This window comes from Haliaeetus albicilla, chromosome 1 (genome assembly GCF_947461875.1).
Source record: "Haliaeetus albicilla chromosome 1, bHalAlb1.1, whole genome shotgun sequence".
NCBI classification, from domain to species: Eukaryota; Metazoa; Chordata; class Aves; order Accipitriformes; family Accipitridae; genus Haliaeetus; species Haliaeetus albicilla.
The window spans coordinates 48923135-48939542 of record NC_091483.1 but is presented as its reverse complement, the minus strand read 5'-3'; the positions used below and the strand labels follow the sequence as shown (position 1 = coordinate 48939542).

The 16408-nt window shown below is 43.6% G+C and overlaps 1 long non-coding RNA gene across 1 annotated transcript in view; it reads left to right on the top strand.

Annotated features, from left to right (window-relative positions):
* LOC138686207 (uncharacterized) overlaps nucleotides 1-11878 on the top strand; it is a 32574-nt gene extending 20696 nt beyond the window's left edge. The window contains exons 4-5 of the long non-coding RNA XR_011325578.1: nucleotides 401-476; nucleotides 10824-11878. This is a non-coding gene — a long non-coding RNA (uncharacterized lncRNA). The remainder of the gene's footprint in view (nucleotides 1-400; nucleotides 477-10823) is intronic.
* The last annotated feature ends 4530 nt before the right edge of the window (nucleotides 11879-16408 follow it).

Genomic DNA, 16408 nt, shown 5'->3' with positions numbered 1-16408 from the left:
GGTGTGGCTACCCCACCCTTTTCACTCACTGTCCTGGAGCTAATGGCAGAAGAATCTGAAAAATCTACATGATGGATTTGATGACCTGGATGAAATATAGTATAGGATGTCTACGCATAAAATCCATGGATTCTGATGATTCTGTAACAAGAGAGAGTGGCTTATAGATAAAACATATAGCCAAATGAGAAGTGTGCTGGAGGGGTTCCATTGAGAAGTCTCCTCAAAGCCTGTAAGATGTTCTCCATGAGGTCAGGGCTGGCTGTAGGTTAGAGTACCCTGCCTGGGCAGCAGGTGAGGGAGCGCTGAGGGGCTTCAGGTCATGGAGGCATAAATTGTTCCTTGTTCAACTCTGTAAGCCTCTTTCAGAGCTACAGGAGCTGTCTTGTCCTTTCTGCAGACTCTTCCTCCCAATGGCTGAAGGGACAAGGTGAGATCAAGCAGCTGACGTCTGGACACAGCTTCTGTGTGCCCAGGTAGGTAGACTTTGCCTCCCACAGCTCGCCAAGGAGATGCTCAGTAGCTGTGAATTAACTGCGTTTGGGGTCATAATGAACTCTCTTCAGTTCTCAAAACCATGAGGGGCTGCATGGCTGCTTCAGTATTTCTGTAGTAGCTGCAAGTGATCCTAGAGACAGCTGGGTAAAACTGTAATTATGAAATTGCCTATAGGTTGCTAAGTATAGCCGTAGCACAGACAAAAGGCTTCAAAGCAATGCCTAAATATCTCTCAGTCATGCTTAGTCTTCAGTAACTAAAACCCCTGCCACGTTCCCTGCCATACGTGTGTGTGTATGACAATTTTCATGCCCTCCCAAGCTTGGAACAAAAATAACCTGGAGGCAAACGGTCTCTATGTGTTAATTTGAAGTTATTTTCTCTACACCTGTTGGCCTAAAAGCTGTATTTCAATCATGTAAATTACACCAAGATATCTTAAAATGAAGTTAATTTTCTGGAACAAGTGGCTATTACAACACTTGTGAGGAGGTGGGGAAAGAGTGGCTTACTTGAAATTCAGAGTTAAGATCCAGTTTAAATTGTTGGTGGTTCTGTGGGAGGGAGGAAGGGAGGGAGGCAGGCTTGATCAGATTTGGATTCAAATCAGATAGCAGTGTTGGAGCCCTGGTGGCAGTGCCCTGTGGCAGTGACCGTGGCTTTCTAGGGTGATATCGGGCAGGCACGCACACCAGTTCAGCGCGGCTCAAGCAGACTAATGCCGCTGAGCCAGTAATACCAGAGCACAGATCAGCTGAGGACATGCAACTGCGTTTCCATCCAATGCACCAGAGCGGCTGACATGGAGTTCGTGGCATCTGTGCCCTCTGACACCAGCGTGAAAGAGGAGGGGACAGTACCTGAGCTAGCCCAATGCCTGCCACTACAGTGTTAACTTGTCCAACTTCTTACAGAAGTTTGACTTGGCAAACCTTAGGCTGCCACCACCTGATGCAAGGTAATTTTTCATTCAATAGCAGGAGTTGTGAAACTAGATTTACTGTTGTGAAACCACAACAATGTCTATAGAGTCTAATATCCAGGGTGGTGACAAGCAGGTGTTATGAAAAGCTTTTTAACACTTTGTATGGAAACAAAGATGGGATCAGTGCAGAGCAAGTGTTCTTGCAACTACTGGGGCTGCTACTCCACCGCATCCAGTCCTTGCTGGGCGCAAAGGGCGGATGCCCAGCTACATGCAGGCCTGGGTAGGGATGGAGGGCACTCCTTGGGTGTCCCAGGTGAAGCAAAGCTGGCCAAATACTCTGCTTCAGGGAGTGTTTCGCAGCTGTGCCACCTCTGCTTTTTAATTGCCTGTGATTTCCAGGATTAGACCCTGGACTGTGTTCTTGCTGACTTCAGTGAGAGCGTGACTGCAATAATTCACCAGCAACAGCTGCCCTGGAGAGCTCCCTGTCTTATGGCCACAAGAGCAGTGCAGTTCTATACATCATCTGCATTTTAAGTACATACCTGTGCTGTACTGACTGGACAGAAACCTAGGTGTCAGGTAAGAGTGTGTGATGTCTGAAATGCAACTGCAGATCAAGGCTGCAGTGCATGCAGACAGAGGAAAAAGCAGGTAGAACCTCTTCGTAACACCTGAATTTACCTTGTCTTTAGGAGCCAGGAGGTTTGAATTACATCTAATACTGGCAAATAACTTATTATAAAGGACGGTCATCTCTATAACCCGTCTTATATGAATGAAGCATAGCTCACTCAAATGGCAAATCAGCAGTATAATTTTGAATTAAATATTGAGCGACTTTATTGAAAATAAAGTCCAAAAGCATGCAAGAGGCGCAGAGCATGTGCGGTGCGTGGGGTGCGCTTGTATGCACGGGCATGCCTGTGCTGGGGATGGAGAGGGCAGCAAGGAGCAGGGAGGGGCAGGCTTGATTGGATGTGAATAATGGGCTTGATTTCCAAGCTTTTCATCACGAAGCCTCTTCCAGACTGAAAACTTTCCTGTTCTTCCTGTCTAAAAGCAGATTTCATGGCAAAACAATTCCAAGACTTTGGCTGTCATCCAAACATACTTGGAGCTGTAGTATTTTAGCTGATCAGCAGGCTCCTTTAATTTTTCTGTCATGCAGCCAAGATCTTGCTGTATAAAGATAATCCCCAGTTCAGCTTTACCATCTGAAATTACTTTTCCTTAGGAAGGAGTGCTGTAGGAAAAATAGTGTTTGACCTTAGTGAATCTGGGATGTCTGTAGACTGCTAATGGATATTACAGAAACATAAGTTGGATTTTTATATATACATATATCAGCTAGATATATGTGGGTATATATATGACTTTTAATAGGAGTTTAATGAACTGATAATAAGTTCTGCCTAAAAATAGCAGGTGACTGATATTTACATAAATTTCTGTAGGCAGCAGGTAGGGACACTCTTCCTCATAAAGGGTCAAGTAATTATTAAAAATTCTTGTTTATTAAACTGTAAATTATTATACACCTTCATTGTAAGCAATAATAATGTGGGCTTGTGGGAAGAAAAGTCATGTGATGGCAAGCCATGCGAAATTAAGTTGCAAACTATACTGTCACTACTCCACTTTTTGGTCTAGTCTGCATGTGTCTCGAATCGTTTTCTGTTTAACGGCAGGATCCAGAAACCCTTATTCATAAAAGTAACCTGACTGCAGGCAACAGGATTGCTCTCTGTAAGCTATATTGTCTGCAGGAGCAGGATGCACATACCCTGAAATTAGAGCAGATTAGTTGGATGGTAATGTATTAGAAAGTACATTTTGGATTTATTTGGGTCTTCTTAATTTGTTTTTGGATTCATTGAGCTCAACTCCCTTGCTCCTCATGATGAAAAACCGGAGAGGAGACAGTGTGGTGAGCACAGCTTTGCAGGGCCGAGTACGGGGGGCTGTGCCTGTATGCTGTAAGAGCTTAGACCAGAAGAGTTGCTTCTGCTACTAAACCCTGATGGTGCTGGGCAGATGTTAACACGCTTGCAGTGAAAACAGAAAATTCCCAATCTTTTTCCTTCCTTTTTTTTTTGGGTGGGTGGTGGCAAGAAGGGAGCTCATGTCACTGAGACAAAGAGTAATATAAAAGGATCTGAAATCACTTTAGGAATGACTTTTTCTGGATGTGGATTTTACCCCCTCCTCTAACTACACTGCTCAGAATCTCAGTTAGCTTTTGTGTCTGTTTTGCTCCCTGATTATTTTGCAAGGCCTTGGGCTTTGACTGTCAATGCATGTAGCTTCCAGAAAGCAATAATAATTGAACAGTTGTAGTGGCCTGGATTACAGGCATCTGCATTAGCTTGTGTTGACGACTACTTTATTGTATAAGTTCCTATATAGTGTCTGTCCTTTTCAACGGCTGGCTGTGGGGAGACTGCTTTGCCTTCAACAGGGTGGTATTATTTTCTGCAAAGCAGTAAAGTTGAAATGTGTCCATGTCCAAAATGCCTTCAGGCTATTTTTTTTAGAATCCTAGGATTATTGTATGCTCGCGCTAATTTCTCCTGATGGATTGTACCAAAATGGCTTTATCAATGACATTCAGAAGATACAGCTTTTTTCCCCCCCCCCCTCCTCTTTATTTTCTTTTTTTTTCCCTATCTGGCCATAACTGTTTCACATTCAAAAGAGGATTCCTGGCTTTCCAATGATAGCAAGGTTCCCACCGTGCACACTTAACTGGGTGAAATTTCTGCACTTACTTTTAACCAGTGTTGTTACTTTGCAGATTTTATAAACAGGGAATGTCAAGTATGTGAGGAACTGCCAAGAGTTGCATTGTACTAACTTAGAGGGATTTTCACCGTTTCCTGAAGGATATGGATTTTCAGTTCATGATCTTCTCTTTATTCATTAGGCAGTTTGTGTGTTTTTAGAAAAATAGTATTTCTGTTCAAACTGAACATGACTCCTATTCTGCTTGTGAGAAAACCAGCTCAGGAAGCAGCACTGTGTGTATAAACTGAGTTTACATTTACTTGCTTTTACTGCACATCCTGTGGGGCTGCATTTGGCTTCCTTCCCACTTTCCTGGGCACCCTCCCCCCATATTTTTCAGGTAAATCGCAAATCTGACAGGTTTTTCCCAGGATTCTGTTGTTCCAGGTCACGGAAGGCACAAAGGTCTGAGTATCATTTTAGAAATAAGAGGTCTCAAGGCTGACTTATGAGTAAATAGGGAAAGCCCAAGGGTTAAGTTCATGACCTTGCTGCACACTTGAACATGAGACCTGCTAGCTTTGATGCTGAGTTGACAGTGTGATTCAAGTTGTGGTGTCCCTACCGCATGTCTAAGGATGTCTGCAAGAAAAGAAATTCAGGCAGGAGTTTGTCAAGATGTGAGGAACAAGAGAGTAAAAAATGTCAGTGCTATGGTTGCAACAGGAAGACTAGTTTTTGTTGACTCCTATTGCAATAATCTTAGATATCAAATCCATTTTATACAATGGAAAAGGTCAAAGCTGACAATTACAAAGTAAATTAGAGTACTGACATTATTCTGCTTTGAAAATTGTTTTATCACTTTTTGTGTTGTTTAAGAAAAATACTTGGTATTGGGAAACGTGTAAAAGAACTTACAGAGAATGGGTGGGTGTTTTGTTTTTTTTTAACTAGTACTCAAGAAGTGACTTTAGCACTGAAGGGAGTTATGAAAATATCATCTGCAGCAGTCTATCCTGAGTGCAACAGCATAGCCAAGTCTGGGGAAGCAATGTTTTGCCAGGGCACTTACTAACCAGTGTGGACATGGCAAGATTCCTTATTTTTTTGGGTGAAATAAACCATGCCAGCTCTTTCGAGTGTCGTTGTGTTGACACCAGGGACACTTGCCAAACTGCATTGATATGGGATTGTATCTTTTGCCACCTTTCCCTGAATTACATCAGGGAACTTTTGCAACATAGATCTGATCTGTTTAATTTGAAATATAAGTAAAGATCCTTGGTTTTTCAGGCTTATTCTCTAATGAGTGGTCACTGGAGTAACAGAGAACAAATATATACCTTTATCTTGCAACTATTCTTTGGAGTCTTAGTAGTAGGCATAGAGGTGGAAACATTTTGGGGCTTTGCTCTTATTCTTAGTATTCATTTTGCTGTGTGGGCAAATCAGTGCAATTCCCTTTACCCTTCTTTCTCAATCTGTGAAATGGAGATAACACTGCTCTGAGATTGGAGATGGCTGGGCAGTGCCATTGCGGGCTAGATCCCAGAGCGATTTCAGAAACCTAAAGGAGTCAGCATCACTGTGACTTAGTTGGGAACAGTCCTGGTTTGGTCTGGGTATGTGTCAGCAGAAAAATTGACCTCAGGAGGGTAAGTCTGAAACTGTGACTTTTCTACTAGTGATGATTAATGCCGTGAAATACGAGGAAAGACCTGAATTGTTAAAGGAGATGTGTTTTTGATGTAATCAAAGATGTAAGTGTCTTGTGGTTGATTCTGTGGTAGCTGTAGATCTGGAAGGAAATTAGGAAATGCAGTTGTGAAAGAAAAAAAGATGTTGACGAGAGCACTAGGAGATGATTACCCTCTTTCCTGCAGGACAACAGGAACTGACTGCTTTCTTTAATGATTGGAAATAAGGTATGTTCAACTTCAGAGGGAGTTCTTGAAAAGGCTGGCTCAGTTATACCAACCTCTCCTCAGTCACACTCCAGCTTGCCTTCTGGGCAGCCCTGTAAAGTTGTCTGCGGTTTGTTTATAGCCCCACCACCTCCCATTTAAGACTCAGAGGAGATGCTGGAAACATAGCCGTACCCGCAGGCAATACCTGCACTGTGGGAAATTGTCTTTCTGCCAGAGTGGAGGCTCTTAAGCTCCCCTACTATTACTCTCATTCCTCTCTGCTTTGAAGGGAACGGAGTGTATCTGAATGATTCCCTTTCAGGTTATATGCAGATTGTATCTTTTTTCAAAACTACCCTGGCAGCAAATAGAGATCAGAAAAAATCTCTGCAGAAGAGATTTAATGTACTGTAGGGCTTTGGTCTAACGTGACATGTTACCTGAAAAGTAAAATCTCAGTGAGCATTTATTGGAGTGGTAGGAGACTGGCATCCTCACAAGTACTTGTTTCTAGCTCTCCGTTCCCCACGCAAGCCCTGCAAGGACTCTGTGCCAGAGCTTGTGCTGTGTAGCCACTGGCTGGTGTAGCTGGTATACTCTCAGTTTCTCTCTGAATGGTGCTTGGGGTAGGAAGGGGTCATTAGAGAACTGATGCATACAAGGAGTGAAATTATAGCTGAAAACTCTCTCCTTTCAGTTTTAAGCCATTAGGATTTGCAGGTTCCCATTGACCTCAGTTGGCTGGCTGCACAGCCCCCAGGAAGTTTCTTAATGTACCAGAAACTTGTGCTGACACAGAAAGGGTCCAGACTTCCTCTTCTCTCTTACTGCATCACATGCGTAAGAGGCTGATGATCCATTGCATCATGCAGGTGGCTTCTCCTGGCAGCTGCTGCTGCAGATCCGTCCCCAGAAGTTAGTCCCAGAATTACCCCCGGCTTGTACCTCTGTCCCAATCAGAGTTTGCCTTGATGCAGGGCGGTATGGGCCAGAGCCTGTCCTTGTATCTCTCTGAAAAGGGAGGAGGGGAAGGTGTAACCTCATGGAATATAAGCCATAGCACAAAGGAGAACCAGGCTCAGGGAGCACGCTGCAAGGAGCGTCATGCTAGTGCTCCCACTGTGGCTTCTCCCCACGATGTCCTCAGGGCTTTGACTGGGGTGTGCTTGGTCCCTGCAAAGTGGAGGCTGGAGCTGGTGCCGAAGAAGTGCGTCATACTGATGTCACCTTTGCTCCCAGAAGTTTGTTGTTCAATTTCTAATCTGAAGCAGGAAGGGAATTAGGGATCTTTTTCTTGGGTGTTTATTCTCCCCTCTGTAATGTTCGGACTGCTGCTTAAAGCAGGGGAAAAAAGGGTGATGGCAAGTTTGTGGGTTGTCTTCGTGAAGCTGGAGTGTGCAAACCATGCTGATGCTGTACTTGGGAGAAGAGTTGGGCTTGGGAAGGGAGGTTAGGATATGTGTGGGGGTTAGCTGACTGGAGTTTTAGAGGGAGAGCAAGCAGGAAAACTACAGCCAGGAGAGAGGAAGGGTATGCCTTGGGAATAAAGGACAAGGAAGAGGGAATACTTGCCGAGAGAGGGAGACTGGAGCAAGGACCCCTTGGTGTAGAAATGAAATTTGTGATCACTGATCCGACATAGCACCTGGGAGTAAGGGAGCACAAAACTCTCTGCTGATGGAGAGCCTGCCTGGAAAGATGCATGCAGGCTCAACAGCAAGTTTGTGCTCACAGGCACGGTGGGTCTGAGGGAAAAGCCAGACTATTTCTCTGCTGCTATCTGGCCATTGGCCATATTAAACAAATAATCAGTTAAGTCACTGACCAAGTTTTATAGCCTGGACTTGTACAAGGGTCAGGTACTGCCCCATCTCCCAGATTCCCGATTTCTGCAACAAGTGTTATTTCTGCTCCTGTTTCAGAACTGTTATCAATACTTTAAGATACAGAGTCTATGCACTTATTCTTCAGGTTTGTCCAAACTTTTCTGACCTTACTGCACTGCATAGGAGTCTTTTGCTTCTTAACTCTGTTCATCCTTCACTGATGGCATTGAAAGCTTTCTCCCTTCCTCCCACACTCATGTAAATTAGCTGAGTTTATCTGAGTGCTTGAAGCCTAGCCAGGGCAGTTTGGTCTCAGGATTGCTTTAGCACAACTGCATCCAGTCAGACCTCAGGCCCCTGCCTTGCACCACAAGAGCTCTCTGAAGAAAAAGGAGCTCCTACTTAAAGGCACCTGCAGTATTAGGATATCTTTGTACCGCAGAGGACAGCTCAGGACTCCTTGTTTCTCTGACACGTCCTTGAACAAACATGCCAGTGCATGTATAAACCTGAACAAATACTGTTTTTCTTGGACTTTCACAGGGAGCACAGATGAATGCGTGGCTCAAGCCCGCGCTGTATCAGACTGCTCCAGCCTGAAGTGCTTCCCAGCAGCACGGCTGTAAAGTGGCAAAGCTATGAAACACCACTGCGGAGAGAGGCAGTGGGCTGCTCCGTCCTTTCTGAAGAGGTGTCAGCTCTATAAACAAACCTTTCAGCTAAGTTCCTCTCTCCAGCCAGGAAAGGGAGGAAATAGCCAGCCTGGAAACAAATTAACCCTAAGCACTTTTCCCCTTCCCAACTTGTTACGGTAGAGGGTAGGTGTAGTGGACTTTTACCACTACTGTTGAATTCGTGTGGAAGATGGTCTGGTTTTGATGGATGCAATCAGTAGTGCAGAAATGTGAGAAAGCTGCCTTGGATGTGGTGGGTTTAGAGTTGGGGGCTAAATCTCTGATGGAGTTCCTATCACTATGTGCACCTGTGTTAAGGAGAAGGGGAGCAAGAGGTACGTAATTACCAGACAGTTACAGTTAAAAATGGAAAATAGTTTCCATCCCATCATCTTTAAATTACTTTGTAAGCCTTGCAGGTTCCCAACTCTGCTGTCTGTAGACACCATGCCTGTGTGGTGTGGATGTGAGTGGGTAACCACACAAATGAAGCATTAGCAATCCACACTGAATAAGCTGATAAAGCTAATCCAGGGGCGTAGGAGCTACTTGAATACCTTCTTTCAACATATTACTGTAGCTACCATTTTGTTTGGGTAGTCACGGAGTTTTTCCTCCTAGCTGAGCTAGTCAGGAGGTAAGAGATGGAATTCTGTGTATGGAGCCATGTAAGAGGATAGGTCAGAGTTGTGGTTGCTACCTATGGAGACTAAGGGCTCGCCTGGAGATGTAGTTACAACTGTCTTCACTGTCGTGTTCTCCTCTCCTGTTGTGCTCTGGCCAATTCTGTGTGATGGACTATGACACAGCTCTTAAAACATTGCTCCCTGTCTCCTTGTGGGTATTCCCTCTCGGTTTTTATGGTTTTGCAGTGCTGTCTCCCCCAATGGATAGTGATCAAGTGCCCTGCCACTGCTGAAATGCCACAATCGGCTAAAAATCGGCCTTGCTTTTTATCTTGTCCATCTCACCCAAGCCCCAAGTGCTCTTCTTCCTTTGTGCTTGAGATTTTTGTTTTGTTTAAAGTGATAAAGCCTTCCTAATAAAATCCAGGCTTGCATTTTAACCTGTTAGGACCTCCCATAGAAAGGAGGTCCTAAATAACTGTTAAGATTATTGATGGCTTACTTTAATGTAACACTGTCAGAACAGCCCTTCCTATCAGTCAGAAAGTATCTGGGGCCATCTGTCATCAGGTCCAGCCTAGCGTTATATTACCCACTCCTGTCTCACTGAGGGTTTATTACTGATGCTTGTAAAGTGCTTTGATGGTAAAAGACTGTAGGTGTTTGAGATATAATATTATACTCAGAATTCATCAATCACCCATCTGTAGATGCTTTGCACTGGTTATTTCCTAATGAAAATGGAAGTGCATTTCCTGGAAAATGGTAGCATAACTGCTAGGAGAGTAGGAAAGGAATAAGGAAGCTTGCCAGCAAACCTCGTGAGTCCAGGGGTTGTTGAGCCTGGCACTGTATGATAGAAGTTGATGCTGGTTTTGGGTGCGCAACTGAACGTGACCTTCCACAAACACGTGAGGAACTTAAGGTAGCAAAATATAAATATTCAATGAGCTAATATTACAGCATTTCCATCAAATAATGCTCAGACACTTGGTCTTTCAACAGGTGATGTGTGCGAGCAGCACAGCATGCTTGTGCATGTATGAGGTTTCAAAAATTAAATTGCTGTGTAAGTGAAGCTGGGTAGGGTGTTAGGGAAGAGTAGCCTGTTACAGCAAAGGGTCGGTGTGATTTCATTTGTCTTTGGAGGCCTAAGGGTGACTGCGTTTCACTTTGGGCTCAACTCATTATGTAGAAGAGAGGATTGCTGGAAAGAACAATTATTGATCCTAATTTCTTCCAGAACTTAAAGGTTAAAGGAGAAGTTTAGCCTGTCTTCACATAAATGAAGCTTGCAAGCTTTTTAGGAAGAAAACTGCTTGCTTTCTTGAAGGAATTGAGGAGGAGTCAAATGCACTGACATACAGTATTTGGCATTTGACTACGCCTGAAGGCACTGCAAGGTGTGGGATGATGCAGAGGGTAGACAATGTTGGAAGAATTCCCCGGAGTTGGAGACACCTCTGCTTTTCCCTTTCTGCAGGATGGTAGGGATAGCACTGACCAACTTCCCATCTTCTAATGGCCACAAACGATAACGAACAGCCCTCTATGGTTGTGCAGTGGCACAGGCTTGGAACTCAAAGCGAAGGCAAGTCTTTGCTCATTGCTCATCCGCTGCCGTTCCCTTGCAGGTGAGCCACGCCGAGTCCTGCACAGCCTGCTATGAGGAGTCTTGGATCTGCTGTATTGGATAGGAATAAAGCTAAAGCATGGTCTGGGGCACAGACACTGTCTGAAGAGCCGCACTGTGCCGTGTTCTGCTGTGACAAGGAGATAAATGGCTGCTGAAGGCTGAGCCTCTCCAGCTCCTAGTGACTGCAGAGAGGGAGTTGCGTTTGTTGTGCTTCTCAGGTCATGCTCGTTCTATGCGACGACGCTGGATAATCAGCTGCTCAGAGCCATCTGGACTCATTTGCCTATTGAAGTAGTGTCAGGTCTTGGCTAATCTTGCCAATTATCTAATCATCTTCTACCACTGAAAGCACTAGTGCAGAGATATCTCTGTAGCCCTTATTCATTTGGGTGGTTTTTACTCAGTTTATACCTATGCTTCCTTTATTTTGCTGCACTGTGTGAGGATGCATGTGAGCTGCCTGCAGCGCGTGGGCGAACTGAATGGAGAGGCTCTGGAAGGCTTCACTGGGCTGGGGTTTTGCACCCAAGGCGCCGGGTGGAGGCTTTGTCACGAGAATGATGATTTTCCCCTAGCTTGCAGAAAGGTCCTTGTTTTTCTTTCCTTATAACCTTGCTTAACCCAGCAGCTGCTCATGAAGGTGTTAATTTCTGATTTATCTCTCCTGGCTCACAGCCATGCTCCTGAGAGCCAAACTGGGAGTGATTCCCAGTCCAGATGTGATAGTAGCTCTCTGGGGGACCCTGCTGCCGAGAAAGAAGCGGAGTATATGACTGGTTTTAAGTAACCCAGTGATGTTGGTCTCAGAAGTCCTTGCTGGCTTGCTCTTTTTACTCAGTCTGCAATTTCGATTACCCAGCAGTGCATGTGTCAGCTCAACCCTGTTACTGGTTACATACCATAGTCCCCTACAGGAGCCTCAGATAAATGTTGTTTTAAACACTGCATTTTTCAACTTGGTCTGCAATTTACCAACATGACATGCAACCTGTGTAAGACTGATAATTTCTAATGCTGTAGAATAAATGTTGATGTCAAGACTGGCCCATTGTCCTGGTGTTGGAGATGTGGAATAACTGTGCTGGGGTAGCAGTGTAGTGGAGGAAAGGGCTCCTCCTGGAAAATGCAGTCGTGGTGTGACAACAGCATGCAGACTGTCAATGCGCTGACTCTGGCTGGAACAAAAAACAAATTAGGAAGTAATGATTAAGATATTGTCCTGGTTTCAGCTGGGATGGAGTTAACTGTCTTCCTAGTAGCTGGTACAGTGCTATGTTTTGAGTTCAGTATGTGAAGAATGTTGATAACACACTGATGTTTTCAGTTGTTGCTCAGTAGTGTTTAGACTATAGTCAAGGATTTTTCAGCTTCTCATGTCCAGCCAGGGCACCTGACCCAAACTGGCCAACAGTGTATTCCATACCATGGGACGTCCCATCTAGTTTAGGAACTGGGAAGTGGGGGGGCGGGGAATCGCCGCTCGGGGACTGGCTGGGTGTCTGTCGGCGGGTGGTGAGCAATTGCCCTGCGCATCATTTGTACATTCCAATCCTTTTATTACTACTGTTGTCATTTTATTAGTGTTATCATTATCATTATTAGTTTCTTCTTTTCTGTTCTATTAAACCGTTCTTATCTCAACCCAGGAGTTTTACTTCTTTTCCTGATTTTCTCCCCCATCCCACTGGATGGGGGAGGAGTGAGTGAGCAGCTGCGTGGTGCTTAGTTGCTGGCTGGGGTTAAACCACGACAGATATTTAAACCAGTTTTCATCAAGTAATGGCATCATGACAATATCTTCTTCCTATCCACAATCCAAAGATTTTGCTGTTGCTATTGACTTTACCTGGAAAGCACTCTGCATATTATCAGGTCAAGTAGCCTGATGAAATTTAGGATGGATATACCATTAGATGCCTGGTGCTTTAGTTATGATGTTAAAATACTGATAAGGTGTTGTGGTGGTGCAGCCCCTCCCGGGCCACATTGCAATGTCAGGACCAGCCAACATCATGCTCTTGTGCAGTGAGTTGGTACAACCTGGTACTTTCTTGCCCTGGTTACGGTACAGTGAGTCAGGACAATTAGGCAGCCCCTAATGGCACCTGAAACTCCTGTTGCCTGGAACCATACCTGAAACTCCTGCTGCTTGGATCAGGGCCCACTTTCGTGGTTGCCTGACAAGAATTATGGCCAGAATGGAATTACACTGACCAAAGTCAGTCATTTTGTAAACCATAAACAGCAGTCCCAAGTGAGGCCATTTGAGCTCTCCTGGACCGCAGCAGGCTGCGACTAGCATCTCCCTCTAAGTGGGACGCCTCTCAGAGCTCGTGAACTCTCCAATTTGTGAAAACTGGAGGACTGTCACTGACAGCTGACAATGGGACCTGGGCTGATACCCTCCACTCCTTGAGGCTCAACACTTTGCTTGTTGAGAAAGGCTGAGACATTTGAAGTGAATATTTCACTGAACTCGAGGGCAATTTTTAACAGGTATACCTTTGTTTATCTATCTCTAGATCTATCTATCTACCTACCTATCTATATATCTATCGTTGTGTCTGTGTGTGTGCATGTGTGAATTGAATCTATAATCAGGTCACTGTTGTGATTGTAGTAAATTCTATAGAATCACTTTGTAAGTGTTAAATTAGTCAATGATTAAGTGTTGCTAAATCTTGTGATTCACCTTAAACTATGAATGAACCTTAGACTGCTGCTACACACATATAATCCCTTTAGACATAAACTGTTGACCAAGTCTGGGACTAGGAGGGGATCCAGCCGCACCTAAGCTCCACCAGGTGTTTAGAAAGCAAGGGGGTCTTCTCTGAACCTCGTGACTCAACAGGAGGGTCTCCCCTACCTTTTTGCATCTCTGATCTCTGTGCAAATCATGAAAAATCAAGTCTAGCTCAATTTTCCTTTATAAGTTTCTCCCTTATCCTTTTGCATCATTGGTCTCTGTATAAGTCATTCTAGTTTGTTTCTAACTTGATTTTCCTTTGTACACTTCATAGGTAATAGAGTGAACCTTGCCATTGAACTTTGTGAAGTTGCACTTTTATAAACTCCTATTAAATCACTTTTGCTAGTACCCTTGATGGTGATTCTTTAGGCTACTCAAACCACTCATTCATGACAGGTGTGTAGTCACTACATCCTGTATTTATTTGCAAGCCCATTCAGTCAGGATAAGATACCAATTGCATGCTTCTCAGTTGTGCAGAGATCTTTTGATTAAACATTTCTCCATAATCTTTCCGAATTTCATTCACACTATGTACTTTCAGGTGCTGTACATATAAATGAGACTATTCCACACTTTGTCGGTCCCTTGACAAACCTGGATATTGGTTGAACATTTTTTTTCTTTCCACTAAACCCAAGTATTCTTGTCGCTTGTGAGATTTGTAGCAAGTCTAATATTATTAAACACATGTAGTTTTCTGAATAGGTCTACTTCAAATGTATGCACGCAAACTGTATATGAATAAAACATAAAGGAAAACGAAAGTCTACAAGATAGCGTCATGTTGAAAATGAGTATTTCGTAATCATCCTGAAACACAGCATATGAGTTCTAGAGTTATTTCTAATACTTGCCAACAGGAAAGAGAATTACTAATCCTGACTAATTTATCCCAAGCAAGTGCTTTTCTGTGACCTGAAGGACTGAAATAAAATCCATTTGTTTGCTTGCTTTGGAAAAGAATCAGTTTTTCTGCGTGGAAGGAAGCAGGACAGAAATGTGGCTCCTGGGGAAGAAAGGGGAATTTAACAGGGCTGCAAATCCCCCTGGTTCTCCCCACTGACCACATCTTCTCACTCTTGGCCCTCTTCCCACTTTGCAAGAAAAAAAAAGGATACTAATACAAGGGTTTGTAAAAAACCCCCACACTTTCCCTAACCGAGAAGCTGGAACACTTTTGTGCCAGAAAGCTACTGAAAGAAGGAGCAAGGGTACATTGAGCTGAGCAAGGGTGTCTGAGGAAGAAGAATGAACTCTTTTTTTTTTTTTTTTTTTTTATTAAGGATTTAGGTCTGGATTTGGAGTTGCTAGTTCAAAGAGGAAACATTAAGCAAATTGGAGACAGCCTTCTTTTTACCAGAGCTTACCATGTGGAAAGCCAGGGGAATCTTGTCCTGCATTTCCTTGGAAGTAGGGCTGAGAGTCAAACTAATCTGAGAGTCCCTCAGCACCAAAAGTTAACTTGTTTCTGTTAGACTGGGAGTAGTTTACAAAGAATTTTGATGCACAAAAATAATAACATAAATCTTAAAATTGGAGTGTTATCTGAAAGATACAATTACCTTCCTATAAATTTGAAACAGTATTTTTGACCTTTCACTTTGAATTTGTTTCACGTTTTTATTTCTTAAAGATAATTAACTAATTACTTTTACAGTTGTGGTCTCAAATGAGTAAAAAATAAGACCCTCCCTCCAAAAAAACCTATCTAGAGTTCTGCTACCCAAGATTTAGACTGCTCTTTTTTTCTAACCAGAGGTGCTATGCAATTGCAGTTCGGTGAGGAGGCCCTTTCATATTTGCATGTCCTATAGAGAAGTCACTGCTCGGCGGGACAGTGCTGCTGCTCTGACAACGCGCCACACGCTCTATCAGTGGAAAAGCTCTGTAACGGATCTTTCATGAGAAATTTTTTTAATACCATGAAGAGTTTGGATACTTGAAGTTTTTAAATTGTCAGAGATACTTTGGTCAAACCCATCTGCTTCGGGACTGTAAAACTGTGGGAATCCTTTATGGGTGCTGAAGGGAGTTTTTTACTTGCTGGAGAACTTGCATTTTAAGACATACACATTCTTAAGTTATATGCACATTTAAAATCTGATTGTACCAACGGTAGGTATGAGTGTGGGAAACCCGTGCCATCTTACTGTAGCTAAAAACTCACTAAGCAGCAATAGATCTTCTAGGCAGTACACAGCACCTGCTGTGAATTATTAATATCCTAATCTAGTCTGTTGAAGCTAGGGGACAGATTTTCATCAACTCCAGAAGAAGTTGAATGAGGCTATTATCTGGCCCCAGTATTCATGTGCATATGTAATCATGCTAAACGACTGCTAAAAATTGAGTGCTGGCTTATTCGTTACTATAGTGATAAGGAGGAGACCATTACTGTATATGGCCTGTTTGGACTGGTTGAAAAATGTTGAAAATGGTCTCTGAATTCCCCCCTGGCTCTTTTTATTTCCATTTCACAATTCTTATCAAATTAACCTGTCAGAAATGTCCTCGTGGTTTGCCACCCTATGCTACAGTAGGCGATAACAAATTTCAGGAAACATCCATTGCCATACTTTAGTTGGGTAGATTTTCCTGAAGTTTAGGATGATGTAGCTTTTACTTTGTGTTTTCAATGACTGCACGATGCTGCTGGTTGGTGACACATTTTTGTGGCATTCTAGGCGAGCTCAGACCGCCTTCTCATGGGAGGCAAAACTCCTTCTGTGCAGGGTAAAGCCATGCGCTCCGCTGCTTTCTGGGAACGTGATAAAGGTCCTTTCATCTCTGTGAAAGCAAGATCTCTGATAACTCAGCATAGTTTGTGA